Source organism: Macaca nemestrina, chromosome 15, assembly GCF_043159975.1.
Source record: "Macaca nemestrina isolate mMacNem1 chromosome 15, mMacNem.hap1, whole genome shotgun sequence".
NCBI classification, from domain to species: Eukaryota; Metazoa; Chordata; class Mammalia; order Primates; family Cercopithecidae; genus Macaca; species Macaca nemestrina.
Genome location: NC_092139.1, coordinates 68,832,293 through 68,854,782, shown reverse-complemented (window position 1 = coordinate 68,854,782; position 22,490 = coordinate 68,832,293). Strand labels below are relative to the sequence as shown.

The 22,490-nt window shown below is 37.4% G+C and overlaps 1 long non-coding RNA gene across 5 annotated transcripts in view; it reads right to left on the bottom strand.

Moving 5' to 3' along the window:
• The window catches only part of LOC139358627 (uncharacterized), a 54,634-nt gene that overhangs the window by 15,799 nt on the left and 16,345 nt on the right, over positions 1 to 22,490 (bottom strand). For 2 of the 5 annotated variants that reach the window (XR_011613809.1, XR_011613810.1), the window contains exon 1: positions 3,541 to 4,162. The exons of 2 other annotated variants lie outside the window; for them this stretch is intronic. This is a non-coding gene — a long non-coding RNA (uncharacterized lncRNA). Of the gene's footprint in view, positions 1 to 3,540; positions 4,163 to 4,660; positions 5,019 to 22,490 lie in introns of those variants that run through there. One more of the 5 variants, XR_011613812.1, reaches the window with a different exon arrangement.

The following is a 22,490-nucleotide window of genomic DNA, read 5'->3' as shown; positions in this document are numbered from 1 at the left end:
AGAGACAGGGTTTCACCATATTGGCCAGGCTTGTCTTGAACTCTTAACCTTGTGATCTGTCTGCCTCAGCCGCCCAAAGTGCTGGGATTACAGGTGTGAGTCACCGTACCCGGCCCACTTTTTTTTTTTTTTGAGAGTAGCTGTCCTAATAGGTGTGAGGTGGTAGTTCAGTGTCCTTTTGATCTGTGGTTCCCTAGTGATGAATTATGTCCAGCAGTTTTCTGTATGCTTGCATCTGACCCCCATGCATTTATTGAATTTGGAAAATTTCTCATTCTTGCTTTTAATCTGATATGTAATTGAAATTTTTTTTTCTCTCTCTCACTCCATATAGGAGATGTGTTCTCCTGTATGGAGAACAGTTTTCAGCCTCCAACATACTTATTTTTTTCATCCCACCAATATTTCTATTTAGATGAGCTTGAATTTTCTCCATATTAAAAACAGCTCATTTGAATGCAACATTTTATTTTCTTCAGTTGTATGCTTATTATACACAAAATTTAAAATCAGAAATATTAGCATAATTATTTTCTTCCTCAATAGACTTGTTTAGTTATGGCTTCAGATTTAGTGTTTATTTAATAATGTGATAATTGTTAATTTCCTCACCAAAAGACAATTCCCTCATGCATCATAGAAAGCTATGTCTACTCATCACCTACCATTTCTCCTAGAGATAATGTGACATAATTTTAGCTCTCTTTGGATTGAGCTTGGGCCTTTTGCCAAGTTTCTTCTTCTTCATTAATATTATCACAATCCCTCTCCTCAGAAGAGAACAATGCAATGATGCAATTTCTACTGGGAATTTGAATTATGCCATTCCTAATCAATTCTCTGTCTCCATCTCTCTTGGGGTAATCAATAGTATATATACACACACTATATACACACACACATATATATATTAATAAGTTAATATATATATATAAATTAAGCACGTGTGTGTGTGTACCTTATAACTTTAACTTTTATTTTTATCTCTTGAAAATATTTTTGAAAAACTTAAAGACTTGAAAAAAATGTTTTAGTGTTATGAGTTACCATAAAAAAATAAATTTCCAAATTTCTGAGTACACTTTTCCCCATTTCATCAATGTAGGTTTTCAAAATGTTACTTTTTGTGTACCACATATATCATTTTGTAACATCATATTTTGAGACTATTTACTATTGTCTCATACAAAATTATATTTGTGTAATATAATGTAATTATTTTTAGTCTTTTACATTTTATTTTATCATGAGGAAAACTTTTTCACTGGTAGAACATATATTACGAATTTAGAAAAGCAAATTTTGTAGACCTACATGATTCCTTCAAGATTTGTGTGTGTGTGTGTGTATGTACATATATAGAGAGTAACTTGTTGGCCAATAAAAGAGACCATGGCAAAAAAAATATTTGAAATCAATCTTGTGTGTATGTGTGAGTGTGTGTGTGTGTGTGTGTGTGTGTATGTTAGTTTTTCCTAGATTGCACTGACATCATCATGCTGGTAATGAAATATACTTCCATATATATATATATAAATCATAAAGAAAAAATAAACACAGGTAGAATTTGTACAACTGGATATCTCAGTTTAAAAAACATTACTAATATCTGTTGTAGAGGTTGGTGTATATGTTTCTGTATGTATGCGTAAAAGTATGTATTGCTATAATCCAAAATGACTTCCTTCACAATAGTAAGCTTTAGAACCACTGTATAGAAATTTTGTTTATTTAATTAGCTTATATATACTGAATATGATTTTTTTTTTTTTTTTTTTTTTTGAGACGGAGTCTTGCTCTGTCGCCCAGGCTGGAGTGCAGTGGCCAGATCTCAGCTCACTGCAAGCTCCGCCTCCCAGGTTTACGCCATTCTCCTGCCTCAGCCTCCCGAGTAGCTGGGACTACAGGCGCCCGCCACCTCGCCCGGCTAGTTTTTTGTATTTTTTAGTAGAGACAGGGTTTCACCGTGTTAGCCAGGATGGTCTCGATCTCCTGACCTCGTGATCCGCCCGTCTCGGCCTCCCAAAGTGCTGGGATTACAGGCGTGAGCCACCGCGCCCGGGCCGAATATGATTAATGAAGCAAACAAAACAGAAAAAAAAAAACACTCTGGATTAGAAATTTCTTATTAAAGTTAAAGTCACTAATAGACTCCCATGACTACAATTAAATGTAAAAGAAGTCAGTTGTACATACATATATGTGGCCAAAGTGGCAGCTGATAAATAAAAACCGGTTAGGAAAATAATGAAAGCTGTGTCTTTCAGAAATGACACAGTAAATAGCATGCATATTTCCCACCAATCTCATACAGAGTTAGCAGATTATGTGGGACAAAATATATCTTCTGTATTCCTAGCTGAAAATTAATGGAAAAATAAACCTGTAATCGTCACATATTAAGTTCGAAAAGCAAACAGTCTTAGCACTATGCTAAATGAATGTTAGTATACGAAATTCAAATTTAATGTATTTTCAAAATTTGAGTTTGTCTGTTGTTTTCCATGTGAAAAAATTAACAGAAATGAGACAAATTATCATCAAATGATCTTGGTTTTACTTAATTCCAATGGTTCTTTATAAAAATATGATTATAAATGCATTAAACCATCATTATAAAAAAAATTTCTATACCATGAAGTACCAAGAGGGTTAAGGATTAGATAATAGCCCCATTAACTGTATTAAGATTTAATATCTGGCCGGGCGCGGTGTCTCAAGCCTGTAATCCCAGCACTTTGGGAGGCCGAGGCGGGCGGATCACAAGGTCAGGAGATCGAGACCACAGTGAAACCCCGTCTCTACTAAAAATACAAAAAATTAGCCGGGCGCGGTGGCGGGCGCCTGTAGTCCTAGCTACTCAGGAGGCTGAGGCAGGAGAATGGCGTGAACCCAGGAGGCGGAACTTGCAGTGAGCCGAGATCGCGCCACTGCACTCCAGCCTGGGCAACAGCGTGAGACTCCGTCTCAAAAAAAAAAAAAAAAAAAAAGATTTAATATCTGTAATTTTCACTTTGGGTCTATCTATCATCTATCTTCTTGTTATTTTCTCAGTTCTTTCCAATAAGACTTTTGTTATGAATCAACTAAAATTCAATTGAATAATCACATTACATGAAATTATGTTTTATATGTAACATAATAACATTTTAATATTAATTTGTTTGCAGTTAAATAATAAATTTATTTATTGTCTATATCAATAAGCATGTTACCAGCTAGGGTTCAAGAAAAAATTAAGCACGTATTTTTAAAAAGTGTGTGAATATGAAGTTAGGTTTTCTCAATCCCAAAGAAAACAATGGGACGATTCCTTAAGAAAAATTGTACTTATATTACTAATCTGACTCAAAAAATGTAAGCATGAATATGTAATCTCTAAAAGGGTAGCACTTAGTAGTTTTCATGAATTTGAACTCCTAACAAAATCACCCCTAAAATTCATAATGCAAAAAAATAAAAGATCAATTCTAAGTCCTCAGGATAACCTGCTGCCAGTACTTGAAACAGGTGATCACTTTATCCTTCTTGAAAAAGTGCCTTTTCCTTGATTTGGGGGACATTTCCTTTTCAGATTTTTAACTTACTTCCCTGGTAGATACTCGTCAGAACTCTTTGCTAGATTCTGTTAATTTTCCCAACCGTTGAATGTTGTTGATTCCGTGGACACAGTACTTGCTCCCCTATTCCCTACCAAAGTTCTCACTGACTTCCTTTTAATGTGCCCTGGAAACTGACAGATTTGTAGCTTCAAGCAGAAAATTCAGGCACAGTTTCCTACATCCTGATGATTTTTTTTTCTTCCTGGATCCACAAAGGGTTTATTTATTCAAACTCGCCACATGGGGGCACATTCGTTCCCCATCACCACGACTCAAATTGGTGACATTTTAATTTGCAGGCAATTACCTCTACAAACATTACCCTTCATTAGAAATAAAAATTGAAATGTTCAAAGCATCTTGCAGGCCAAAGAGCTAAGCAAGATCCTCACTCAAGCACTCAAGAGTTCTTTTGTTTGTTTTGTTTTCTGAGAACAACTTAGGAGGAAGAAACAACTTTGAACATTTTCCCGCCAGCCGCAGCAAATAACACTGAAGTCCTAGCGTTTTGGCGCTGACAGCGTTAACTTCTACACGGAAGCTGCCCCTCCACCCTCCAGAAGGAAAGTAGACCCCTATGGGAGCCGCAGGGAAGCACCTAGAACCCTGGGGCCTAGGGGGCAGTCTGGAGGCAGCGCAGGACTGGTGAGAACGGTATGATCTCGTGTTAAACTGGAAACGGGGAGGCGGGCAGAATACGGTGTGACAAATCAGAATAGCTGCTCCCATTGCCGCCAGAAGCAGTGGACTCTCCTGAACTCTGGGACCCAAGACGGCCGGGTGGGCAGCGGGCAGAGGACAGCAGGGGCACCTGCGCTGCCGCCCACCGCCCTGCCGCCCACCCCCCTGGAGGGCGCTTCAGGCCCAGAGCCCAGGGCAGCAGAGGGTGCGACAAGGCGTCCCAGCAGCCGGGCCCTGCAGATCCTTAGGGCGCCTTGCCGGCATCCCCTCCCCTGATTCGACGTCTTCTCTCTGTCCTGGAAGATGGGCTGCAAAGCTGTGTCCGGCGGTGTGGAGGAAACCTAGAGTAAAGGGGTTTTCCGCAAGGGGAGACTCACCCGCCCTCTCCGCAGGGAGGTGGCTGGGGCTGTGTCGGCGCAGCCCATTCCAGGCCTCCTCCTCCTCCCCGGGGGCCTCCGGGTCTGTCCGGGGGTCGCTGGGACTCAGAACTGGAGACTGACTGGAACACTCCTGGGCGCAGTCTGGCTCATCCCCAGCCAGGTTGGGTCCCGGGCTGGCCCGCTTTCCCCGGGGTGTCCACCCTAGTTTCTCCCGGAAACGGCCAGTAAGGCAGCGAGGCGTCAGGGTGCGCACTAGGGTGGCAGGGCTAAGTCCCCGGAGGTGGCCGCTCTGAAGGCCGAATCTGGCCAGAAAATCGAGAGCACGGGGACCACTGCGTCCTTGCGGCCTCCTTTCCACGAGAACCGGGGGCAGAGAACACCCACGTACTGCTGTGGGTGCCCAACGCGTTGGGGCTCAGAGGCCAAGCCAGTCCAACCAGGGTATCCAGTCAGGGGCGCGCTGAGGCCTAAGGCTCTAGAGATCGAGCGACATGGGGGACTCCTGACGCCATGTCTGCTTCTCGCTTCTGCGTCCGCACTCCGGGTCCGCAGTCCCTTAACCCACCAGGAGGCCAGAGATGCGGCTGGGTGGGATCCTGGAAGCTGGGGCTAAGACCCACCAAGATCAGGGAAGGTTCCTGAGCTTCCGCTGTCCTTCAGGGCCTGAAGTTTCCCTGCTCAGGTTCAGGCCAGGTGTGTGTGTGTGTGTGTGTGTGTGTGTACGAGTGCGTGTTTCAGAGGAAGTGGGAAAAGACGCTTTTACTATCACCTTAAAAACGCCTAAGCTGGGCGGTGGCTCACGCCAGTAATCCCAGCACTTTGGGAGGCGAAGGCTGGTGGATCACCTGGGGTCAGGAGTTCGAGACCAGCCTGACCAACATGGTGAAACACTGTCTTTACTAAATGTACAGAATTAGCCGGGTGTGGTGGTGCACGCCTGTAATCTCAGCTACTTGGGAGGCCGAAGCGGGAGAATCCCTTGAATTCGGGAGGCAGAGGTTGCAGTGAGCCTAGATCGTGCCACTGCACTCCAGCAGCCTGGGCAACAAGAGCAAAGCTCCGCCTCAAAACAAAACAAAACAAAACAAAACAAACCAAACAAATACCTGACCTCTCCACCCCTCGGAGTGAGAAAATCCATTCTCCGCGTTCTTGCCTTGGAGAATACAGTGGTCCCCACCGCCCGCCCTGAGACCTCCACAGGGTCCTAATCCAGAACTTGACGCTCAGACGCCATCTCTTCCCACAGAACCCCTGTCAGCCTGTAGAGGGACACAGTGCCCGACCTCCGGCATCCGGGGAAACACAGCGTCCCAGTCAGCGCCTGCGCGGGTGCCTCACTTCCTAGTCCTCTCTGGCTGCCTCTGAGGACGTGGCTCTGGCCGGGGGCGTTGCAATGAGCGCAACATTCTGGAGGTGGTGGGCGAGGGCGTACCCCTGCCCCAGGACGGCCAGGTCCACCAACACCTGCAACAGACGGAGAACTGCAAGGTCAGTCTTGAAGGTGTCGCTGCTTGTCCTCACGAGCACCATTTTGATGCTCGTGCCCTGTGTGCACAGGTGGCCGGGCTTGCTGGTAGGACTCCTGCACTCTCTGTGTGGCCTTGGCCAGGAAATCCAGGGTTTCCGCAGGCAGAGTGGATGAACAGGTAAGTGTGGCTGCCTGTCACCTTCGTGAAGACCAAGACACAGTGTAGGTAGCTCATGAAACTGCCCCAGTGCCAGATGTGCTGAGAATGGGAGTCTGCAAAGGCGGGCGTTTTATATTTGGTTCCTTTGCCAGGCCGACATAGTATGGAGTTCCAACATCAGCAAAGAGGTCAAGATCATGAGTGTGCTCTGCCATGGGAAAGACAGCACAGAATGCCTTCCAAACCAGCAGTGTATTGGCCACCAGTAGCACCAGACATGCATAGGTAGAGAAGCCATTAGCATTCTGGGTCCTCCCAAAATCTTTATACTGTGGCATACACGGGACCACCCCTCCAAAGGCCATGGTCCCAGTCGCCCCGCAGGAAACCAGATGGTGCAGCAGGACAGAAGCCAATCCAAGCCTTCTGCTTTCATGCCCAGTATCTGTGCCACCCAGTAGGCAGGGTGATGTCCACCTTGCCTAAGCCTCTCACTCTCATGGGCTCCTGAACCCGCACATTGAGGATCACCTCCACATTGCTGCAGCTATCCTGTGCAATCCTCTCTTAATGTTTGTCCTGCTCTGCCAGGGTACTCTTCTCTGTACCTCTGTCTGATGGAACACCTCTTATGATTCTCTTAATAACTTTTTCTTCCCTCTAGCATCTGTGTTGTCAGAAGACAGTATATAAGGCTAGGCTCAGTGGCTCATGCCTCTAATCCCAGCACTTTAAGGGGCCAATGCAGGAGGTTCATTTGAGCCCAGGAGTTCAAGACCAGCCTGGACAACATAGGGAGACCCCTTCTCTACAAAAACAAACAAACAAACAAAAAATCCAAAAATACAAAATTTAGTGAGGCTTGGTGGGGTTGTAGTCCCAGCTACTTGGGAGGCTGAGGCAGGAGGATTGCTTGAGCCTGGGAGGTGGAGGCTGCAGTGAGCTGTGATCACTCCATTTGCACTCCAGCCTGGGCAACAGAGCCAGACCCTGTCTCAAAAAAATATGGTATATAATACATATAATATAGAAAATGTGTGCTAGTCAACTATCAACTGTTTATGTTATCATCAGTAAGGCTCTGGTCAGCAGTACGCTATTTGTAGTTAAAAGTTTGTCATCAAAAGTTATACATGAATTTAAAAATACTGAGGTCTCAGCCCCTAACTCCAGGGTTGTTCAGGAGTCAACTGTATATCCATCACTAAATGTTTTAATGTTCCCAACTCCTTACTATCCATGAACAAATCTGACCACTGTTTACTATATCCCCTGCAGACACTCTGGTTCAAGCAGTTATCTATCATCTCTTTCTTAGAATATTGATATAATCATCACCTAATTCCCTTGCTTTCATATTTGTGCTGCCTCACAAGTCTAGTTTCTATTTCCCAGAAGGGTCGTTTTTAAATATGTCAGATGTGGTCACCCCTCAGATCAGATTCATCCAATGGCTTCTGTCATATTCAGAGTAAGTCCAGAATCATTTCTAAAAAGCAATGTGTAATCTTGATGTTTTCCTTTCTGTCATCAACTCTGACACTACTGTTTTTCACTGTGTGTCATTTACTATGGAATTCCATTGGTTTCCAGCCTCAGATAACTTTTCCTCATTCTTTATAATGACTGCGTGGGGAGAATTCAGTCTTCGAATACACAATTGATGTGGGGAAATATTTTAAATACATACTAAGCTGCATGGTAGGGAAAGTATGAGGAGAAATATGCTCACTCCCTAGAATAGCTTCAATCTTTGTAATTCAGCACAACAAAATGAAAAGTAAAACAAAGAGAAATAAAATTCTATAGAAGATCTTGTTGAATGTTAACATCCTCTTATGTACTCATGAGAATATACACATGCACACACACAATTAATAAAGCATTCATAAGTTTCTGTTATCCAAGAGTATATCTGTGTGTGTGTGCATATTTAATTTTGCAAAATAAGGTTTTTCAGCAGTGGAATGTATCTCTTGTGAATCCTTCTAGATCTTATTTTGACCATGTTCTGTGAGCTGAACAGAACTGCCGTGTATGAACTATGACAGAGCAGTTTGGTTGTAGAGTGGGCGTTCAATGGACCCTTGAACAATCAAAAGAGAGAGAGCTCCCTCCACATTATTCTCTCTGTCTCTGGATTCTGACAATTGCTCCATCTTCTCATCCCTCATGTTTAGCATTAGATATGGTTCATGGCTGTTAATATCCCCCCGTTATTAAAGGAGGTATTTTGTTCTCCTATGGGAAAAAGTTTTCGTAAGATTTTATTTATGTCTTCCTTGAAGACTTCAAAGAGTATACCTGTAAAATCATCCGGTTTACTTTTTGTATGTGTTTCGTTTGTATTTATTTTTTCTCTTTTCTTGGATGGTAGAAAGCTTTTAACAACTGATTCAACGTCAATAATTAAACGTATATAAATAGATTATTTCTTCTTGAGTCAGTTTTAATACCTTCTGTTTTTAGATGTGTGGATTTTAAAATTCATTAGCAAATTTATAGATGTGTTTGTGTTTTATTAATAGTATATACTGTATCTATAATTATGTAGCTCTTTGAAAAATATGTTTTAAGTATTTCTTAAAAAGGAAATACATTTCCAGAATATTTTAAGTCATTAACCCTTTTCAAAACGAAGCAGCAATAAAGAGACATTTTTGAAATGTTTATATTTGTCTTCTAAGAATAAGTATTTATTACTCTATTATGGGAATAAGTTATAATGCTTCACCAAACACATCTAACTTCTTATATGGTATGCTGTAAAAAATTGAAAAATTATATTTTACTAAGCAATACACACATTCTTTGGGAAAAAAATGCTGTGCATGTTGAGACATGTTTAATGTTCTTTTATGCTTTAATAATGTATATTGTTTTGACAAAAGATTTTTATAAGTATTTAAAACATATCTCTGTATATCATATTACACAGATATACAACTGTGTATGTGTGTGTGTTTGTATGCATGCATATATTTTGAAGTTATCTGAAAGGAATGTTAGAATATTTAAATGGCAGACCTTATCAATAGATTCTCAACCGATATGTTTTCCTGGTGAGTCACAAGTTTAGACAAAATATTCTTAGTTGAGACTGAAACCATATTATAAGGTCACATGACTAGTTCCACAGATTTTATATCCTCTCCATTTCTTATATTATTTCTTAATTTCAATTCTTTAAAATTATTTCCTAATTGTAATTTTTTGTATGCTCTTAATTTTGGGTCAAACTGTTGTGGTCTTTAAGAACATTAAGAATGGTTGTTACACTATTAAAATGTTATTTTGCTAAGATTTATTTATTTCTTATAATATTTCTAATGTTCACTAAGAATTTTAATGATTTTTCACACTGTTAAAATGCTGTTAAAATTTCTTTATTTTTGCAAAATTGTATTAATTCATTACAAATGCATTTTAAATTTATGTATCTAATACTTTGTTGTTGCCCTTTACACACAAGTCCTGAAGACTCTTCATTATTTTTCTTCATTATTCACAACTTTTACATTTGTCCACTAAAATTATGACTATTAATTACTTACCAAAAAAAGAGTCTCCCTTACTGTAATAAAACCATTAGTATCACTTTAAATATACCAAAACACATCAGTGGTGACTTGTTATTTATAAGGATGTTTTTCATCGTTATTTATTATTATACATACCATGTCAATTAATTCAAGTTCAATTTAAGAATAAAGTATTATCATATTTTTCTTCAAAGACATCTTATCTTTATTATTATTATTATTATTATTATACTTTAAGTTCTGGGGTACATGTGCAGAATGTGCAGGTTTTTTACATAGGTATACACGTGCCATGGTGGTTTGCTGCACCCATTAACCCGTCATTTACATTAGGTATTTCTCCTAATGCTATCCCTTCCCTAGCCTCCCAAACCCTGACAGGCCCCAGTGTGTGTTGTTCCCCTCCCTGTGTCCATGTGTTCTCATGAGTGAGAACATGCAGTGTTTCGTTTTCTGTTCTTGTGTTAGTTTGCTGAGAATGATGGTTTCCAGCTTCATCCATGTCCCTGCAAAGGACATTAACTCATCCTTTTTCATGGCTGCATAGTATTCCGTGGTGTATATGTGTGACATTATTTTTATCCAGTCTATCAGTGATGGACATTTGAGTTGGTTCCAAGTCTTTGCTATTGTGAATGGTACCACAATAAACATACTTGTGCATGTGTCTTTATAGTAGAATGATTTATAATTCTTTGTGTATATACCCAGAAATGGGATTGCTGGGTCAAAAGGTATTTCTAGTTCTAGATCCTTGAGGAATCACCACACTGTCTTCCACAATGGTTGAAGTAATTTACACTCCCACCAACAGTGTAAAAAGTGTTCCTATTTCTCCACATCTTCTCCAGCATCTGTTGTTTTCTGACTTTTTAATGACTGCCATTCTAACTGGTGTGAGATAGTATCTCATTGTGGTTTTGATTTACATTTTTCTAATGACCAGTGATGATGAGCTTTTTTTCATGTGTGTTGGCTGCATAAATGTCTTCTTCTTTAACATTTAGAATGATGTACATGATCTGGACTCATTCACAGTCTCCCTCCTCGTATCCTGATATTCTTTCCTTGAACTTAGTACGTGAATCTTTTTATTTCTCTTGAATATAATTTACCCTTTAGTCTGTATACACCTTCACACTTTATGCTGCCTCTACCCACCACACTCTCCCTGGAGATAACATTCTTGGTCCCTACTATTTATCTGTTCTGATTCTCTGTCTACATGTTTGTTGTTGTTGCTGTTGTTGTTTTATTTTGTTTTGAAATCTAGAGTAAGTGTATCACACCAGAGGTAAGACCAGAATAGAATGTGGCATATAGGTTTCTGTTCTGAGCACCTAAATGGTGGATCACTGGATAGAAACTAAGGCTATACACACACACACACACACACACACACACACACACACACACACACACACACACACATCAGAGACCTCAAGGCTGTGGGATGAAATCATCCTTTAGGAGTCTATTTAGAAATCAGAAGTATACTGAAAAGAAGGTTGAAATGGTTGTTCTAAAGCCCTCCAGCACTGAGCAGGTAGTTAAATTAGGAAGAGACAAATTAAATTTGCATCTTCTGATGACTGAAGCAATACAGAAGGAGTCTGGAGAGTACTGTTGTCATGCAACTAACAAAAAATATTAAGAAATATAAAATGTGGTCAGCTGGGGTGAATAGCGATACAATTTCTCATAAGGTAAAAACAGATAGAAAACTTAATTTGGCAAAATAGAATTATTAAATATAAATAAAATAATTTTAGTGAAGTGTTGGCTAGAGTACTCCCAAAAATAGCAGGATGAAATAGAAATGAGTATAGAATAAGTGGAGGTTGTTTTCTAACAACCAGAACATGAGTCAGTAGTTGCATGGTAATGAAAATAGTGAAAATAGGCCAGGCACGGTGGCTCATGCCTGTAATCCCAGCACGTTGGGAGGCCGAGACGGGCGGACTACGAGGTCAGGAGATCGAGACCATCCTGGCTAACACGGTGAAACCCCGCCTCTACTAAAAAAAAATACAAAAAACTAGCCGGGCGAGGTGGCGGGCACCTGTAGTCCCAAGTACTCGGGAGGCTGAGGCAGGAGAATGGCGTAAACCCGGGAGGCGGAGCTTGCAGTGAGCTGAGATCCTGCCACTGCACTCCAGCCTGGGCGACAGAGCGAGACTCTGTCTCAAAAACAAAAAAAAACAAAAAAAAACAAATATTAGCTGGGCATAGGGGCAGGCACCTGTAATCCCAGCTACTCAGGAGGCTGAGGCAGGAGAATCACTTGAACCTGGGAGGCAGAGGTTGCAGTGAGCCGACATTGCGCCACTGCACTCCAGCCTGGGTGACAGTGAGTCTCCATCTGGAAAAAAAAAAAAAAAAGTGAAAATAGAAAAAATAGTACAGTGAGAAAAAAATGGGCAACTCTTTTGGGGGTCTAATTCTCCAGTAAGTGGAAGGCGATGGGATAAATATTGACCCCGAATATCAGTCCTGGTTATAGTAAATTGGCAGTGGCTAGTTATGTGAGTTGTCATCTCCTTTCTTAAAATGTACTTTTTAGATAATTAAAGAAAAAGTAAAATAACCCCCTAAGAAGGTGGACTTTCATTTCTAAGGAATAGGAAGAATTTTGGATAGTAAGGGGTATTACTGATTTGTTGTCATGATTTCTAAGTGGCCAGTTCACATGTTATTTTCTGCAGATATACTATGAAATCCAGTTTGAAAAATCCAATAGAAATTTTGTGAGTCTAACAAGGATTACAGCTTGTCATGTACTATGTGAATAATATCCCCTCAAAATTTATGTCCACCCAGAACCTCAGAATGTGACTTCATTTTGAAATAGAATCTTTGCGGAGGTTATCAAATTAAGATAAATTTATGTGGATAGGGGGGGCTCTAATAATAATGACTGGTATTCTTATAAGGAGAGGGAGATTTGGATAGAAAGACCCACCTCAAGGGAATAAGGTCATGTGAAGATAAGTACAGAAATTATAGTGAGGCAGAATTGTAGTGAATTCAAGAAATGCTAAGGATTGCCATCAACCAAAATAAATGAGGAAGAGGCAAGGGAAGCTTCTTCCCTAGAGCCTTCAGAGAGAACACGGCCCTGCCAACACCTTGATTTCAGACTTAAATTATCCAGAAATGTGACAGAATATATCTTTGTTGCTTTAAGCCACCAAGTTTGTAGTATGTTTTATGGCAGCCCTAGGAAATTAGTATAATAAGTCAAGCACATAGGCAAGAGGCCAAAGAGTACGAAGCTGGGTTTGCTGAAGAATAATAATACTATTCCATAGATTTTCTTGTCTGAGCAAAGAAGAAACAGCATATGAAGGAAAATGTGAATCTTGAAATGTGATAGGGCTGACAAATTCTGTGTTGAAATTAGGTAAAATTATTATTAGAGAAGGATATTAAAATAAAGGTGGAACAACAACTGAGGATGGTTGTGGAAGGATGCTTGACATCCACATTTTTGAAATGTCATATCTTTGTGACAAGTTCTGAGGTATGAGCATGTGTTTCTGCCTAAGGAAGAATGGAGTAAAAATGTGTATAGGGCTTTGGAAGGTCAGGGTAATGGGATGTTAAGGTGATTGAACCAGGCACAGTGGTGAAGTACAGGCCCCAAATATTTCAAGTATTGGTTGCTGTAAAAGTGAGGTCACATAAGACAGAAAGAAGAAGGGATGACAGGTGGGATATTTTAATGGCAGGCAAATCAAATAAAAGTGATAGTGTATCAAAATATCACCAAGGAATAACATAGACATATTCCCTACTTTCTAGTTCTAAGATCAAAATGCCTGACACTAGCATTTGCACACAGATAAACACAACTTCGTACTTTAATAAAATAAACAAATCTATTTTTTTAACCGATGGAAAATATTGAGTTGTCAGGCAATTGATAAAGTATCATCCTTTGAAATTTTAAGTGCTAACTATATTTTTTGTTGGGGTCATACTTAGTATGCTACTATTAAACATTTTAAAAATTAATGATTGGGGTGATAAACCAGAGTGTATCTTTAGTAAATTTGCTGATGACACCAATTTGGTAGGACAATTAGCACATTTAAAAGCTGTATTAAAATTCAAAATGACCTTGATGAGTTGGAGAGGAGCCTCGATATAAACAAGATGAAGTTGATTAAGTTCATGTGCTATAATTCATTTAGCCTATTTCATATTCAGAGTGGCCAAACCATTATGCAACTGTGATCAGAACTTTTAATCAGAATAATTTGAACTATTTATCTTCATTGCAGTGCAGTCACAACAAATGTGAAGTCAAGACTTCTGTGCATCCAACTGGCATGAAACCTTAGTTATCAGTTTAATCAAAATGCTGCTGCTGCCAGGCTTCTTCAAGACATGGACACTAAGATTTAGATAGAAATATATCGTCTACCAAAAATCACATGGGACTGGTCATTCTTTCTGAGCTCTGAAAAATAATAACAAAAATCTGTGTACTGGAGAAGCCAAAAGTGCCATGTAAACTGACAATGGTGTTTAAAAAGACAGGAACAAAGCTAAATGAATGAGCACATACAATTTTGGATAAAAGTTTTTAATATATTGGTTACTTAATGTTTCAGGAAATTTTCCATAACTAAATTACAGTGTCAAGATTTGGAAAAAAGAATTATCTGTGAAAAATATTTTATCTGAGTTAAGTTGCTTAAGAAATATGTATTAAGATTTGCAAAAATAGCAATAGACTTCAGGATTAATATTAACACTTCAATGTGGGTTTTAAAGCTTTCAGATCAACGTCTACAACAAGAATTTCATACAAACTGTAAAATACAAGGATAGGAAGTTTTCACACAGATTGAGGAGTTTCTCAGTACCCTAAAACCTTTCCATGGTACACCTCTCTGGTCAATAGATCCAAGATAAAGCAACATGATGAGAAGTATTTCCTCAATATAGGTAGTCCCAGGACTTCTCTTTTCCATGTAATTAATATACTTTATTTCTTAGAGCAGTTTTAGATTTATGGAGAAATTGAATTCAAATAGAGCTCACCTATGCTACTCCCACTATGTTTAATTTATTATTAATATTTTGAATTAGCATAGTTACATTTATTGCAATTGATATTGGCATACTATTAATAACTGAAGCTCATAGTTTACATTAAAGTCACTCTCTGTTATAAAAAATTATATTGGTTTTGTCAATTGCCTCATGTCATGTATCCACCATTACATTTTCATACAGAATAGTTTCACTACCCTAAACATTCTCTGTGCTCCATCTTCTTAGCCTTCCTTCCCTCCCATCAACCCCTGGAAAAAACTAATCTTTCCACAACCTTTCGTTTTGCCTTTTCCAGAATGTCATATAATTGGAATGATACAGTGTGTAGTCTTTCAGATTGCCTGATTTAACTTAGTAACATACAGTTAAGATGTCTCCATGTCTTTTCATAGCTTGATAGCACATTTCTTTGTACTGCTGAAAAGTATTCCATTGTATGAATATAACACATTTCATTTGTAAATATACTTATTGAGGAATATCTTGGTTGTTTCCAGTTTGGGGAATTATGAATAAAACTGCTATAAACTTTTATGTGCATGCTTTGTGACATGTTTACAACTATTTTTGGTAAATAGGATTTCAATTGTCATATTATATGTAAGACTATATGTAGCTTTGTAAGAAACTTCCAAACCATCTTTCAAAGTCATTCTACCATTTTAAATTTAGATCAGCAACAAATTAAAGCACTTTTGCTTGACTGCCTCACAATCTGATGTTGTCATGGTTTTGAATTTTAGCCACTCTAACAGGTATGTAATGGTATTTTGTTGTCTTAATCTACAATTCCCTAATGTCTTATGATAAGCATATTTGCATATGCTTATTTGGCATTCATGTATCTTTGCTGAAGTGTCTGTTCAGATCTTTTGTCTATTTTCTAATTGGATTATTTGTTTTCTTATTGTGGAGTCTTAAGACTTATTTGTATATTCCAGATACACCTCCTTTATCAGGTTTGTCTTTTATAAATATGTGGTTCCAGTCGGTGGTCTGTGTTTTCATTTTCTTAATAGTGTTTTTCATAGAGCAGAAATTTTTGCTTTTAATATAGTTTAATATAAAATTTGTTTTTTCTCATGAATCATATTTTTGATGTTGTATGTAACATTTCATTGGGAAACTCATAATCACCTATATTTCCCTTGTTTTCTTCTAGAAGTTTTATAGTTTTGAGTTTTGTGTGTGTTTCTGATCTGACATGCAAAGATATTGGAGATTCTCACTTTAATCATCACAACAAGAACAAAGCTTGACTAACTGACAATCAACAACATTTAGGTCCAAGAAATAAATGAGTAATAGAAAAAAACTTTTGCCCTGAAAATGGTGGGAGATGGACAGAGAGATACAGAGACTCACAAGTTTGTGGGTAAAGAAGTCCAGGTAAAAAAGTCCCAGGAGCAGAAGCCAGAAGCTGGAAACACTGTTGGTAGAAGCACTTTAATCTGTAATTGATGGATTGCCGGAGGGTCGGTGTGGAGTAGTTTGTGAGTTAAAATATTAAGGGGACATAAAGAGGAATACAAAAAAAACAAATGAACAAAAAAATCCCACAGAAGAACATGGATATGAATTAAACCACACTGTTCCTCAGAAACTGTGCAAGCAAGAAGAGAGTGAAGTAAAATACACAAAATGTTGAAAGAAAACAAAAATCACCAACCTAGACTTCAGTAAGCAGTGAAATTATCCTTCAAAAGTGAAGAAGTAGACTCTTTCAGAAAACTAAAAATTGAGAGGGAATTTATCACCAAGAGACCTGCCTTGCAAGAAATGTCAAAGTAAGGTCTTCAGAGAGAAGGAAAAAGATACAGCTCAGAAACTCTGATGTATATTAAAAAAAGAAGTCTTAGAGAAAGAGTAAATGAAGTAAAAAATAAAATATTTTATTTTTCTTTTTAATTCATTAGGGCTTGCAAAATTGTGATATTCTAATTATGTCATTTATTTTAATTTATTGATTGGAATAATTTTATAAAGAGATGCTTTCCCTTATCTACTATTTGGTTATCCAATACTATCAATTGTAAGGTGATAAGGGCATTATTCTTTGCCAGTAACCAATTTTTTCATGTTACTACAATCTCATGAATTTAATAAAATTCTACGATGATTTATGATAAACATCTCAGCAAACCAGGAGTAGAAAGGAAACTTCTCATCCCAATAAAGGGATACTACAAAATAACTGTAGCTAACATTATACTAAACAGTGAAAAAATGAAGGCAAATATATGAAAAATCATATTTCTGATAAAGGATTTGTATCCAGTGTATATAAAGACTTCTTATAATGTATTAATAAAAATAATTTGATAAAAATTGCCAGCATATTTGAAGATATACTTCGCCAAACAAAATATTGGATGATAATTAAGCACAAAGCAAGGTTCTCAGGGTTATTAGTTATTAGGAAATGCAATTTAAAACCATAATAAGATGCCTTTAAACCCCTACCAAAATGATTGAATTTAAAAAGAATAGCCATTACCAAAGACTGGTGAGGAACTTCCCTGCAGTTCAGTGACAAATGGGCTAGCCACTCTCAAAAACGATTTGAGTTTCCTAGAAAGGTAAGCCTATGATTATTATGGAATCAACAATTTCACTTCAGTGTAACTACCAAAATAAGTTAAAACATGTGCACCTCCAAGGCAAGACCTCAGACATTTATAGCAACTTTGTTCTATCTAAATATTTGATAAATTGTGTATTCATACAATGGAATGCAAATGAATACTAAAAATGAATTGACTTCTGATATATACATTAGCACAGATAATTCTCAAAGGTATATAAAGAAAGCCAGTCCCCAAAGATTACAAATTATACAATTTTACTTAATGTAGTGTTAGGAAGCAGTTTATTGATTGCCAATAGCCAGAGGATATGGGGAAGAGACTGGTTGCAAAGGGGCATGAGGAAACTGTTTGAGTGATGAAAATGTTCTATATCATAATTGTGGTAGTGATTAAATAAGAGCAAACATTTAAAAAATGTATCAAGCTATTTGTGTAAAACTCATTAATAAAATTACATGAAAATCATACTTCAATAAAACCTAAGTAAAAATAACTAATAAATAAATATATATATATATATAAATAAAAGGACAAATCATCTGAGTAAGGTCATCTAAGGATAAAATGTTTGACATTATTCTACACTTCCTTCCTTGGCAAACACTATGACATATAATCATTAAGTTGTGTGCAAGGAGCATCTAATTTTTTTAAGGAACTTATTGATGATATAATCTTTTCTATTAGTGAGACTCTGTTTTTTCCAGATAACAATCTTTTCAAGAGATTTGTTTAGTCTGGTGTCACACATAGATTGCCTTATTTCAGTATATCCTGTGGATAATTCCAGAATCCAATTTTAATTTTATTTTGAGTGATATTTTGCAGCCTTGATTTGTCACATCTTTAAGCTCTACACAGCCCTGTATTTGGTTTTACAATCCCATGAAACATGGCTTCAGTCACTGTCCCAACCCTTACATATCTTGGATTTAGAAAAACCTGTGACTTAACCGTTGAAATTTATTTTTTCCATAAGAAATTCAACCACACAATCTTCTTACTCTCCAACACGCTGAAAGCAGACAAACAAGAAACTTATAAAATAATCAGTACCTAATAAAGTGTGTGTGTGTATCTGTGACTGTGTATTTTAAAAATTTTTCATTTCAGAAATTACATTTAGTTTTGATATTTGATAATATGCTATTCAAAATAAGTATTATTTTATTTATAAATTTTACAACCTAAGAAGAAAATAAAAAATGATAGATGTTAAATTTTTTTCTAATTGATAAATATCCTAATCACATAAATTGTTTTGCCATTATTTTAAGTGATTATGGATGATCTCTCTCCTCTCTCTCTCTCTCCCTTCCTTTTTCTGTTCTTCTCTCAACCATGGAAAAAAGCCAGATAATAATAACTAAATAGCACAACTGAAAAAATATGACTGTTTAATATGGAACAATATTACCCAAATTAAATGCCTTTAAAATTCTAGCGTTAAAGACATTGCACTAAATATTGTGCAAAAAAAAAATCATGTTTTCTTATCTTCCAATAATAAATTGCCTTGACTTTCTAAATGTGACAAAATTATTTCTGCTTTTGGGATGATAACTTGGTAGAACTGTCAGAAAGATCAAATTTCCCTCAAAGTATTAGACTTTGTCATAAAATTCGGAAGTACCACCTCCCCTGAGGCAAATGTAAATACACTGTCAGTTTATTTGTGTTTGTTGGCTCCAACACTGTGTGATCCACTGTCTCTTGGGAAATAAATCTGCTTCACTTACTTTTCACAGGATTCACTGTGGACTAATAAATATTACTTTAAAAAATTCAAGATAAAATGATTCTTTTTTTTTTTTTTTTTTTTTTTTTTGAGACGGAGTCTCACGCTGTTGCCCAGGCTGGAGTGCAGTGGCGCGATCTCGGCTCACTGCAAGCTCCGCCTCCCGAGTTTACGCCATTCTCCTGCCTCAGCCTCCCGAGTAGCTGGGACTACAGGCGCCCGCCACCTCGCCCGGCTAGTTTTTTAAAAATATTTTTTGGTAGAGACGGGGTTTCACTGCGTTAGCCAGGATGGTCTCGATCTCCTGACCTCGTGATCCGCCCATCTCGGCCTCCCAAAGTGCTGGGATTACAGGCTTGAGCCACCGCGCCCGGCCAAATGATTCTTAATTAATATTTTAAAATGGATATTTTTAGACTTCAAAATTGTCAACATTTTCAGATATAAACTAAGATTACTTAACTGATTAAAATTGTAATATAATTTTTGTCAATAAACTAATTTTATTCAGTTTAAAACGATTATTGGCATCAACTAATTAACCTTAAATAGTTATTTATTTGAGAGTGATACACACTTTTTTATCCTCAACTAAATTGTGATGGTAAAATAAATCAACCTATGGTTACTTAATAAAGTATAAAATGGTGATTAAATTGTCTAACTTTTAATTTTTAATTGAAATATCAAATTATCTCAATAAATGACCAAAATGTAAGAAATCAAAGACAATCAAAATATATAAATATTTTCTTTAATATCTAAACTTTAAGATTTAAATAGAATTCAGAATCATATCTAAATTTATAGTAAAATTTTAAGCAGTAGATATCAAAAGTATTGTTACAGAATATAAATTACAGAAAAAAACAGGTGCTTTATACACACATTTAAATATATGTATGCATAACTATATTCAAATGTACAAGGTCCAAACTTCATTCAAATGCCAAGGACCTGGCGTGGCATGGGGATATTTACTAAGCACTTGCCATTTAATTTTATCCTCACAATACTTCAATATATATTCATTTTTCCCTATTTAACAAAGTGAAGGCACCAGGAATCATTGATTGCATAACTTTTACAATCTTGTAAGGAGCTAAAATGTTGAATAATATTGTCACTTATTTTAAAATACACAGTTTTTGGTTACTGATATTCTCTGTCTTTTTTCTATTCTCCATTTTATTTATTTTTCTCTAATCTTTAAAATTTCCTTTTTCTTGCTTCTATTGGGTTTAGTTTGTTCTTAATGTTCTTTCTAATTTCTTAAGGTAGAAGATTTGGTCATTATTTGAGACCTTTCTTTTTTTTTTTTTTTTTGAGACGGAGTCTCGCTCTGTCACCCAGCCTGGAGTGCAGTGGCCGGATCTCAGCTCACTGCAAGCTCCGCCTCCCGGGTTTACGCCATTCTCCTGCCTCAGCCTCCCTGGTAGCTGGGACTACAGGCGCCCGCCACCTCGCCCGGCTAGTTTTTTTTTGTATTTTTTACTAGAGACGGGGTTTCACCGTGTTAGCCAGGATGAGACCTTTCTATTTTTAATAAAAGCATATTGCAGCTATAAATTTTCCTCTGAGCATTGATTTAGCTGTATTCCATTCAATTTATGTTTTGTTTTCATTTTCCACGAAATCCAATGATTTGTCATTACTGTTATGATTTCTTCTTTGACCCATTAGTTATTTAGCAGTACATTTTTAAATTTCCACATATTTCTGAATTTTTTTTTTCTGCCCATGTTTGATTTCTAATTTTGTTGTGTTTTACTCCATTAACATACTTCGTATGACTCAACTTAAAAAAAAAAACAAAACCAAAAACAAAACAAAACCAAAAACCAAAAAAACACTTTATGGTGTGATAAGACAGAAATAAGATAGCACTCACATTCTAAAAGGGAGAAATCGGAAACATAAAATGGGTCTTGGGTCCCAAGCAACCCCAAAACCTACTTAAGCAAATTCGATTAGGTTTTAAGGCCACATACTAATTCTCTGTGACCTGATGCTTCACTCCCTGGGTCCTACAAGGCAATGATCCCATCGCTGAGCTCTGGAGCCCCCATTGGGCTGCCCAAACTCTGGGCCCACTGCTCTGTCCTTTCTGGCCTCTGCAACTATGACTCTTCCCTCAGTATAATTTTTCCCTTATTTCTTGCTATCTCCAATCCTATCAGTCCCAGTTTATGGTATCTGCTGACATAAAGTTCTCATAAGCCTTATCAGTCTTCCATGCAATTCATGGGATTCTAAGCCACTAGACATAAAAGTTCTCCCCAGATCCTTTCTGAATAGCCCAAATTTTATTCTTGGTTTCTCATTAGATGTTTGATGAAATCCATAAATCACATGTCTAATCTCTTTAGCAATCTTAAATCATGGTTGTCCAGCCATAGCTTTAATGTTCTCTCCAGAACATCTTTTTTTTCTCATTTTTTGCTGCTGCCTGGCTAAGCAGAGAATTTTCCAAATCCTCAAGTGTTGGTTTCTTTTCGCTTAATGATTTCTTCCTCATTTTATCTATTTTCTCTTGTATTAAACTGTTGTAAGTAAGAAGGAGAAACCAGAGAGTTTGTTCCACACTGTGCTTGGAAATATCAGTTCTTTGTTAACAAATTCTACTTTCCTCCCAACGGTAGAATGTAACTCAGTCAAGTTCTCTCCACTTTATGACAAGGGTCATCTTTTCTCCATTGACCAGTGACATGTTCTTCATATCTTTCTGAGACCTCACCAGAAGCACCTTTAGGATTCAAATCTCTACCAACCAAATTGAGTGGAAAATGTGGAGTTCTCATATGCCCTTTCACTTTCAAACCCATTTACCAGTTACTTCTAATATTAGAAGAAATGAATGTGATACCTTTGTTACAATTTATGAGTCAGTATTGAAATATTATTAATCGAAGTTCACATTAGTGTTTACTCTTTGTTTTGTATGGGCTGTGGGTATTGACAAATGTATAATGGCATGCTTACACCATTATAAAATGATGCAGATTCACTGATTCAAATTTTTCCTTTTCTAATTCATAATTTTGTTGATGTATTATTTTCTAATGGTTCCTTTCTGTGGGCGGGATCACTGATTCTGCATTTCTAAAGCTCTTTAATGCTCAATATTTTCTATCTAAATGGATTTTGTACTTGAAGGGAGCCTGACTGTATTAGTTTGTTCTCACACTGCTATAAAGAACTTTCCTAAGACTGGGTAATTTATAAAGGAAAGAGATTTAATTGACTCACAGTTCCATATGA